The sequence below is a fragment of the Arachis hypogaea genome, chromosome 5, assembly GCF_003086295.3.
Source record: "Arachis hypogaea cultivar Tifrunner chromosome 5, arahy.Tifrunner.gnm2.J5K5, whole genome shotgun sequence".
NCBI lineage: Eukaryota > Viridiplantae > Streptophyta > Magnoliopsida > Fabales > Fabaceae > Arachis > Arachis hypogaea.
The window spans coordinates 28567593-28578347 of record NC_092040.1 but is presented as its reverse complement, the minus strand read 5'-3'; the positions used below and the strand labels follow the sequence as shown (position 1 = coordinate 28578347).

Here is a 10755-nt window from a genome sequence, read left to right as displayed (position 1 = left end):
AAATTCACTTTTCTGGACTTTACTATGAGTTTGTGTGTTTTTCTATGATTTCAGGTATTTTCTGGCTGAAATTGAGGGACCTGAGCAAAAATCTGATTCAGAGACTGAAAAGAACTGCAGATGCTGTTGGATTCTGACCTCCCTGCACTCGAAGTGGATTTTCTGGAGCTACAGAAGCCCAATTGGCGCGCTCTCAACGGCGTTGGAAAGTAGACATCCTGGGCTTTCCAGCAATATATGATAGTCCATACTTTGCCCAAGATTTGATGACCCAAACCGGCGTTCAAAGTCACCCTCAGAAATCCCAGCGTTAAACGCCGGAACTGGCACCAAAATGGGAGTTAAACGCCCAAACTGGCATAAAAGCTGGCGTTTAACTCCAAGAGGAGTCTCTACACGAAAATGCTTCAATGCTCAGCCCAAGCACACACCAAGTGGGCCCGGAAGTGGATTTTTATGTCATTTACTCATCTCTGTACACCTTAGGCTACTAGTTCTCTATATATATGACCTTTTACTATTGTATTTACATCGGGGTAGCTATCCTTGTTTTGATGCTATCTTAGATCACTGGGAGGCTGGCCATTCGGCCATGCCTAGACCTTGTTCTTATGTATTTTCAACGGTGGAGTTTCTACACACCATAGATTAAGGTGTGGAGCTCTGCTGTACCTCGAGTATTAATGCAATTACTATTGTTCTTCTATTCAATTCCGCTTGTTCTTGTTCTAAGATATCACTTGTTCTTCAACTTGATGAATGTGATGATCCGTGACACTCATCATCATTCTCACCTATGAACGTGTGACTGACAACCACCTCCGTTCTACCTTCGATTGGGTGAATATCTCTTGGATTCCTGATACACGATGCATGGTTGATCGCCTGACAACCGAGTGCTCGCCTGACAAACGAGCCAGCCATTCCGTGAGATCAGAGTCTTCGTGGTATAGGCTAGAACTGATGGCGGCATTCAAGAGAATCCGGAAGGTCTAACCTTGTCTGTGGTATTCTGAGTAGGATTCAATGATTGAATGACTGTGACGTGCTTCAAACTCCTGAAGGCGGGGCGTTAGTGACAGACGCAAAAGAATCACTGGATTCTATTCCGGCCTGATCGAGAACCGACAGATGGATAGCCGTGCCGTGACAGGGTGCGTTGAACATTTCCACTGAGAGGATGGGAGGTAGCCACTGACAACGGTGAAACCCTTGCTTAAGCTTGCCATGGAAAGGAGGAAGAAGGATTGGATGAAGACAGTAGGAAAGCAGAGAGACGGAAGGGAAGGCATCTTCATACGCTTATCTGAAGTTCCTACTAATGAATTACATAAGTATCTCTATCTTTATCTTTATGCTTTATTCGTTTATCACCATACCCATTTGAGTTTGCTTGACTGAGATTTACAAGGTGACCATAGCTTGCTTCATACCAACAATCTCTGTGGGATCGACCCTTACTCGCGTAAGGTTTATTACTTGGACGACCCAGTACACTTGCTGGTTAGTTGTGCGAAGTTGTGTTTATGCCATGGTATTGAACACCAAGTTTTTGGATTCATTACCGGGGGTTATTTGATTTATGAAAAGTATTGATCACAATTTCGTGCACCAAGTTTTTGGCGCCGTTGCCGGGGATTGTTGAGTTTGGACAACTGACGGTTCATCTTGTTGCTTAGATTAGGTATTTTTTTTTCGAAATTCTTGAAGATGAATTCTAGAGTTTCATGATGATCTGTTGAAATCTGGCTGGCTGTGAAGCCATGTCTAATTTCATTGGACCGCGGTTTCAACTTATCATCACAAGAGCTTGTTGATTTCTATCAATCTTGCTATTGGAGCAGTGATCTGCTAAGGCTTGGCTGGCCATTGGCCATGTCTAGTGTTTTGGACCGAAGCTTTCCTTGAAAGCTTGGCTGGCTGTAAAGTCATGTCTAATTCCTGGATCGGAGTCTTAGACTAGCATTGCACTGATTCCTGGAATTCTCATTAAGAATTTTGATACCTTTATTTTCTTTTTCCACTTAATTTTCGAAAAAAAAGCACAAAAAAAATTTACAAAGTCATAAAATCCAAAAATATTTCTTGTTTGAGTCTAGTGTCTCATGTTAAGTTTGGTGTCAATTGCATGCATTCATTCATGTGTCTTAAGGATCTTAAAATAATTCTTGATGATTTCTTACTCTAATCTTTGAATTCTCTTGACTTGAGTGTTTTATGTGTCTCATATGCATTCTCATTAGTGTTAGTAGTATACAAACTGCTAAGTTTGGTGTCTTGCATGCATTGTTATTTGATTTTAGTTGCATTTTGATTATTCCTCTTTATTAAAAATCCAAAAATATTTTTAATTTGTGTCTTCTCAAGTCAATAATACAGAGAATTGAAGATTCAGAACATACAGCAGAGGAATTACACAGAAAAAGCTGGGCGTTCAAAACGCCCAGTGAAGAAGGACAGACTGGCGTTTAAACGCCAGCCAGGGTACCTAGTTGGGCGTTTAACGCCCAAAAGGGTATAGTTTTGGGCGTTAAACGCCAGAATGTGCACCATTCTGGGCGTTTAACGCCAGGATGGCACAAGAGGGAAGATTCTGTTTTCAATGCAATTTTTTTTTCAAGTTTTCAAAGTTTTTCAAAATCAAATCTTTTTCAAATCATATCTTTTCAATCATATGTTTTCAAAATTGATTTCTTTCTATTTTCAAAGATACTTGCTATCAATTAATGATTTGATTCAACATTCCAAGTATGTTGCCTTTTCTGTTGAGAAAGGTTTAATGTTTGAATCATATCTTTTCTTGTTAGCCAAGTAATCAAATCTTTTTAAAATCAAATCCTTTTAAAATGTTTTTCAAATCATATCTCCTCAATCACATCTTTTTAAAACTAATCATATCTTCTTAACCACATATTTTTCAAAATAGTTTTCAATCAAATCTTTTTAATTTCTAATTTCAAAATCTTTTTCAAAAATCACTTGATCTCTTTCCCACTCTTGGTTTTCAAAAATTAATTAGTGTTTTTCAAAATGTTTTCAAAATTTCTTACTTAATTTTCGAAAACCACTTCCCTTCTTCTCACATCCTTCTAGTTATGGACTAACACTATTCCTTAATGCAAAATTCGAACTCCATCTCCTTTGATAAGTTCGAATTTTCTACTTCTGTCTTCTACTTTTCTTTTCCTCTGACACCTAAAGGAATCTCTATACTGTGACATAGAGGATTCCACATTTTCTTGTTCCCTTCTCTTTCTTATGAGCAGGAGCAAGGACAAAAGCATTCTTGTTGAGGCTGATCCTGAACCTGAAAGGACCTTGAAGAAAAATCTAAGAGAAGCTAAGGCACAATTCTCTGTAGAGGACCTAACCGAATTCTTCAAAGAAGAAGAACACATGGCAGCCGAAAACAACAACAATGCCAACAATGCAAGGAAGGTGCTGGGTGACTTTACTGCACCTACTCCCGACTTCTATGGGAGAAGCATCTCTATCCCTGCCATTGGAGCAAACAACTTTGAGCTTAAGCCTCAATTAGTTTCTCTAATGCAACAGAATTGCAAGTTCCATGGACTTCCATTGGAAGATCCTCATCAGTTTTTAGCTGAATTCTTGCAAATCTGTGACACTGTCAAGACTAATGGGGTTGACCCTGAGGTCTACAGACTTATGCTATTCCCTTTTGCTGTAAGAGACAGAGCTAGAACATGGTTGGACTCTCAACCTAAAGAAAGCCTGGACTCTTGGGAAAAGCTAGTCAATGCCTTCTTGGCAAAGTTCTTTCCACCTCAAAAATTGAGTAAGCTTAGAGTGGAAATCCAAACCTTCAGACAGAAGGAAGGAGAATCCCTCTATGAAGCTTGGGAAAGATACAAACAATTAATCAGAAAGTGTCCTTCTGATATGCTTTCTGAATGGAGCATCATAGGTATTTTCTATGATGGTCTCTCTGAACTGTCCAAGATGTCTTTGGATAGCTCTGCTGGAGGATCTCTTCATCTGAAGAAGACGCCTACAGAAGCTCAAGAGCTGATTGAAATGGTTGCAAATAACCAATTCATGTACACTTCTGAAAGAAATCCTGTGAACAATGGGACTAGTCAGAAGAAAGGAGATCTTGAGATTGATACTCTGAATGCCATATTGGCTCAGAACAAAATATTGACCCAACAAGTCAATATGATTTCTCAAAGTCTGTCTGGAATGCAAAATGCACCAAGTAGTACTAAGGAAGCTTCATCTGAGGAAGAAGCTTATGATCCTGAGAACCCTTCAATGGAAGAGGTGAATTACATGGAAGAACCCTATGGAAACACCTATAATACTTCATGGAGAAATCATTCAAATTTCTCATGGAAGGATCAACAGAGACCTCAACAAGGTTTCAACAATAATAATGGTGGAAAAAACAGGTTTAGCAATAGCAAGCCTTTTCCATCATCTTCTCAGCAACAGACAGAGAGTTCTAAGCAGAATACCTCTGACTTAGCAACCATGGTCTCTGATCTGATCAAAACCACTCAAAGTTTCATGACTGAAACAAGGTCCTCCATTAAAAATTTGGAGGGACAAGTGGGTCAGCTGAGCAAGAAAAATTACTGAACTCCCTCCTAGTACTCTCCCAAGCAATACAGAAGAAAATCCAAAAGGAGAGAGCAAGGCCATCAACATGGCTGAATTTTGGGAGGAAGGAGAGGCAGTGAACGCCACTGAGGAAGACCTCAATGGACGTCCACTGGCCTCCAATGAGTTCCCCTATGAGGAACCATGGGAATCTGAGGCTCAAAATGAGACCATAGAGATTCCATTGGACTTACTTCTGCCATCATGAGCTCTGATGAGTATTCTTCCTCTGAAGAGGATGAGTATGTCACTGAAGAGCAAGTTGCTAAATACCTTGGAGCAATCATGAAGCTAAATGACAAGTTGTTTGGAAATGAGACTTGGGAGGATGAAGCTCCTTTGCTCACCAAAGAACTGGATAACTTGTCTAGGCAGAAACTGCCTCAAAAGAGACAGGATCCTGGGAAGTTTTCAATACCTTGTACCATAGGCACCATGACCTTCAAGAGGGCCTTGTGTGACTTAGGGTCAAGTGTAAACCTCATGCCTCTCTCTGTAATGGAGAAGCTAGGGATCTTTGAGGTGCAAGCTGCAAAAATCTCACTAGAGATGGCAGACAATTCAAGAAAACAAGCCTTTGGACTTGTAGAGGATGTTCTGGTAAAAGTTGAAGACCATTACATCCCTACTGATTTCATAGTCCTAGAGACTAGGAAGTGCATGGATGAATCCATCATCCTTGGCAGACCCTTCCTAGCCACAGCAAAGGCTGTGATTGATGTTGATAGAGGAGAGTTGATCATTCAAGTGAATGAAGAATCCTTGATGTTTAAGGCTCAAGGATATCCCTCTGTCATCATGGAGAGGAAGCATGAAGAGCTTCCCTCAAAACAGAGCCAAACAGAGCCCCCACAGTCAAACTCTAAGTTTGGTGTTGGGAGGCCACAACCAAACTCTAAGTTTGGTGTTGAACCCCCACATTCAAACTCTAAGTTTGGTGTTGGTTCCAACATAGCTCTGAGCATTTCTGAGGCTCCATGAGAGTCCTCTGTCAAGCTAATGACATTAAAGAAGCGCTTGTTGGGAGGCAACCCAATATTATATTTTGACTATTTTCTTTTGTTATTTTATATTTTTTGTAGGTTGATGATCATGAGAAGTCACAAAATCAATGAAAAAAGCAAAAACAGAATGAAAAATAGAAAGAAAAATAGCACACCCTGGAGGACGCACCTACTGGCGTTTAAACGCCAGTGAGGTTAGCTGTTGGGCGTTTAACGCCCAGTCTGGCACCATTCTGGGCGTTTAACGCCAGAAAGGGGCACCAGACTGGCGTTAAACGCCAGAAAAGGGCAAGAAGCTGGCGTTAAACGCCAGAAATGGGCACCAGCCCGGCGTTTAACGCCAGAATTGGCACAAAACGAGATTTTGCTTGCCATTTGGTGCAGGGATGAGTTTTCCTTGACACCTCAGGATCTGTGAACCCCACAGGATCCCCACCTACCCTACCACCCTCTCTCTTCTTCACCCATTCACCAATCACCTCAACACCTCTTCCCCAAAAACCCTTCACCTATCAAATCCCTTCTTTCTCTTCACCACTCACATCCATCCTTCATAAAACCCCACCTACCTCACCATTCAAATTCAAACCACTTTCCCAAACAAACCCACCCTCAATTGACCGAACCCTACCCTTCCCCCACTCCTATATAAATCCTCCTTCACTCCTTCATTTTCACACAACCTAAACACTACTTCTTCCCCTTCTTGGCCGAAAACAAAAGCCATTCCCATCTCCTTCATTTCTTCTTCTTCTACTCTCTTCTTTCTTCTTTTGCTCGAGGACGAGCAAACATTTTAAGTTTGGTGTGGTAAAAGCATTGCTTTTTGTTTTTCCATAACCATTTATGGCATCCAAGGCTGGAGAAACCTCTAGAAAGAGGAAAGGAAAGGCAAAAGCTTCCACCTCCGAGTCATGGGAGATGGAGAGATTCATCTCAAGGGTGCATCAAGACCACTTCTATGAAGTTGTGGCCTTGAAGAAGGAGATCCCCGAGGTCCCTTTTTCACTCAAAAAGAGTGAATATCCGGAGATCCGACATGAGATCCGAAGAAGAGGTTGGGAAATTCTTACCAACCCCATTCAACAAGTCGGAATCTTAATGGTTCAAGAGTTCTATGCCAATGCATGGATCACCAAGAACCATGACCAAAGTATGAACCCGGATCCAAAGAATTATCTTACTATGGTTCGGGGGAAATACTTGGATTTTAGTCCGGAAAGTGTAAGGGTGGCATTCAATTTGCCCATGATGCAAGGAGATGAACATCCTTACACTAGAAGGGTCAATTTTGATCAAAGGTTGGACCAAGTCCTCACAGTCATATGTGAAGAGGGCGCCAAATGGAAGAGAGATTCAAGAGGGAAGCCGGTTCAATTGAGAAGGCATGACCTCAAACCCGTGGCTAGAGGATGGTTGGAGTTTATCCAACGCTCAATCATCCCCACTAGCAACCGGTCCGAAGTTACCATAGACCGGGCTATCATGATTCATAGCATCATGATTGGAGAAGGAATAGAAGTTCATGAGGTTATAGCTCAAGAGCTTTATAAGGTGGCGGACAAGCCCTCTACCTTGGCAAGGTTAGCCTTCCCTCATCTCATTTGTCACCTCTGTTATTCAGTTGGAGTTGACATAGAGGGAGACATCCCTATTGATGAGGACAAGCCCATCACTAAAAAGAGGATGGAGCACACAAGAGACCCCACTCATCATGAGATCCCTGAGATTCCTCAAGGGATGCACTTTCCTCCACAAAACTATTGGGATCAACTAAACATCTCCCTAGGAGAATTGAGTTCCAACATGGGACAACTAAGGGTGGAGCATCAAGAACACTCCATCATCCTCCATGAAATTAGAGAAGATCAAAGAATCATGAGAAAGGAGCAACAAAGACAAGGAAGAGATATTGAGGAGCTCAAGCACTCCATAGGATCTTCAAGAGGAAGAAAGAGCCGCCATCACTAAGGTGGACCCGTTCCTTAATTTCCTTGTTCTTTATTTTCCTGTTTTTTGAATTTTAATGCTTATGTTTGTCCATGTTTGTGTCTTGTGATCATTAGTGTCTTAGTGTCCATGCCTTAAAGTTATGAATGTCCTATGAATCCATCACCTTTCTTAAATGAAAAATGTTCTTAATTGAAAAAGAGAAGAATTGCATGAATTTTGAATTTTATAACAGTTTAATTATTTTGATGTGGTGGCATTACTTTTGTTTTCTGAATGTATGCATAAACAGTGCATATGTCTTTTGAATTTGTGGTTCATGAATGTTGGCTCTTGAAAGAATGATGAAAAAGGAGACATGTTATTGAGGATCTGAAAAATCATAAAAATGATTCTTGAAGCAAGAAAAAGCAATGAAAAAAAAATCCGGAAAAAAAAGAAAAGAGAAAAAGAAAAAGAAAAAGAAAGAAAAAGAAAGAAATAAAGTTGTGATCCAAGGCAAAAAGAGTGTGCTTAAGAACCCTGGACACCTCTAATTGGGGACTCTAGCAAAGCTGAGTCACAATCTGAAAAGGTTCCCCCAATTATGTGTCTGTGGCATGTATGTATCCGGTGGTAATACTGGAAGACAGAGTGCTTTGGGCCATGGCCAAGACTCAATAAGTAGCTATGTTCAAGAATCATCATACTTAACTAGGAGAATCAATAACACTATCTGGACTATGAGTTCCTAAAGAAGCCAACCATTCTGAATTTCAAAGGATAGAGTGAGATGCCAAAACTGTTCAGAGGCAAAAAGCTAAAAGCCCCGCTCATCTAATTGATACTGATCTTCATAGATGTTTTTGGAATTCATTGCATATTCTCTTCTTTTTATCTTATTTGATTTTCAGTTGCTTGAGGACAAGCAACAATTTAAGTTTGGTGTTGTGATGAGCGGATAATTTGTACGCTTTTTGGCATTGTTTTTAGTATGTTTTTAGTATGATCTAGTTAGTTTTTAGTATATTTTTATTAGTTTTTAGTTAAAATTCACTTTTCTGGACTTTACTATGAGTTTGTGTGTTTTTCTGTGATTTCAGGTATTTTCTGGCTGAAATTGAGGGACCTGAGCAAAAATCTGATTCAGAGACTGAAAAGGACTGCAGATGCTGTTGGATTCTGACCTCCCTGCACTCGAAGTGGATTTTCTGGAGCTACAGAAGCCCAATTGGCGCGCTCTCAACGGCGTTGGAAAGTAGACATCCTGGGCTTTCCAGCAATATATGATAGTCCATACTTTGCCCAAGATTTGATGGCCCAAACCGGCGTTCAAAGTCACCCTCAGAAATCCCAGCGTTAAACGCCGGAACTGGCACCAAAATGGGAGTTAAACGCCCAAACTGGCATAAAAGCTGGCGTTTAACTCCAAGAGGAGTCTCTACACGAAAATGCTTCAATGCTCAGCCCAAGCACACACCAAGTGGGCCCGGAAGTGGATTTTTATGTCATTTACTCATCTCTGTACACCCTAGGCTACTAGTTCTCTATATATAGGACCTTTTACTATTGTATTTACATCGGGGTAGCTATCCTTGTTTTGATGCTATCTTAGATCACTGGGAGGCTGGCCATTCGGCCATGCCTAGACCTTGTTCTTATGTATTTTCAACGGTGGAGTTTCTACACACCATAGATTAAGGTGTGGAGCTCTGCTGTACCTCGAGTATTAATGCAATTACTATTGTTCTTCTATTCAATTCCGCTTGTTCTTGTTCTAAGATATCACTTGTTCTTCAACTTGATGAATGTGATGATCCGTGACACTCATCATCATTCTCACCTATGAACGTGTGACTGACAACCACCTCCGTTCTACCTTCGATTGGGTGAATATCTCTTGGATTCCTGATACACGATGCATGGTTGATCGCCTGACAACCGAGTGCTCGCCTGACAAACGAGCCAGCCATTCCGTGAGATCAGAGTCTTCGTGGTATAGGCTAGAACTGATGGCGGCATTCAAGAGAATCCGGAAGGTCTAACCTTGTCTGTGGTATTCTGAGTAGGATTCAATGATTGAATGACTGTGACGTGCTTCAAACTCCTGAAGGCGGGGCGTTAGTGACAGACGCAAAAGAATCACTGGATTCTATTCCGGCCTGATCGAGAACCGACAGATGGATAGCTGTGCCGTGACAGGGTGCGTTGAACATTTCCACTGAGAGGATGGGAGGTAGCCACTGACAACGGTGAAACCCTTGCTTAAGCTTGCCATGGAAAGGAGGAAGAAGGATTGGATGAAGACAGTAGGAAAGCAGAGAGACGGAAGGGAAGGCATCTTCATACGCTTATCTGAAGTTCCTACCAATGAATTACATAAGTATCTCTATCTTTATCTTTATGCTTTATTCGTTTATCACCATACCCATTTGAGTTTGCTTGACTGAGATTTACAAGGTGACCATAGCTTGCTTCATACCAACAATCTCTGTGGGATCGACCCTTACTCGCGTAAGGTTTATTACTTGGACGACCCAGTACACTTGCTGGTTAGTTGTGCGAAGTTGTGTTTATGCCATGGTATTGAACACCAAGTTTTTGGATTCATTACCGGGGGTTATTTGATTTATGAAAAGTATTGATCACAATTTCGTGCACCATAGCTACAACATGCAAGTGAGAAAACAATAGAAGTACATGGCTTGTCAACTAAATAGCAAACAAGTTAAGAAGCACCTAAAATAATGCAGGAGACATGCAACAGATGAGTAAAAAGATTGTAACACCAATGTAAAATAACAAATATAGAAAAGAAACGGAGAAGAAGAGAAAGAAGAGAGTAAAGAGAGAAGAAGAAAAGGAATGAATAAGATGAAGAATAGAGATAATAGAAGAAAGTAAAGAACGAAGAAGAAAGAATTAAGAAAGGGGAAAGAAAAAGATTAAGAAAAGATAAGATAGTTGGCGCTTGGATGGATAGGCTGTGCGGCGCAGGGGACGCGGACGCGTGAGGCACGCGTTCGCGTGGTTACACATAAGTGAGATGACGCGGGAGCGTCGGCCACGCGGACGCGTGACATTGTTTGTGCTAGTGGCGCGAGGGCAACCTCGCGCTCACACAACTCTCTGTTCAAAAATCATATTGCCATTTTTGAGGGTGATGCGTTTGCGTGGTTGACGCGATCGCGTGGATGGC

General features: G+C 41.3%; 1 non-coding gene across 1 annotated transcript; it reads right to left on the bottom strand.

The window, feature by feature from the left end:
* Window positions 1-3801: 3801 nt before the first annotated feature.
* On the bottom strand, window positions 3802-3909 carry LOC112804664 (small nucleolar RNA R71). The gene has a single exon (XR_003203273.1). It is a non-coding gene; the product is annotated as a small nucleolar RNA R71 (small nucleolar RNA).
* Between the last annotated feature and the right edge of the window lie 6846 nt (window positions 3910-10755).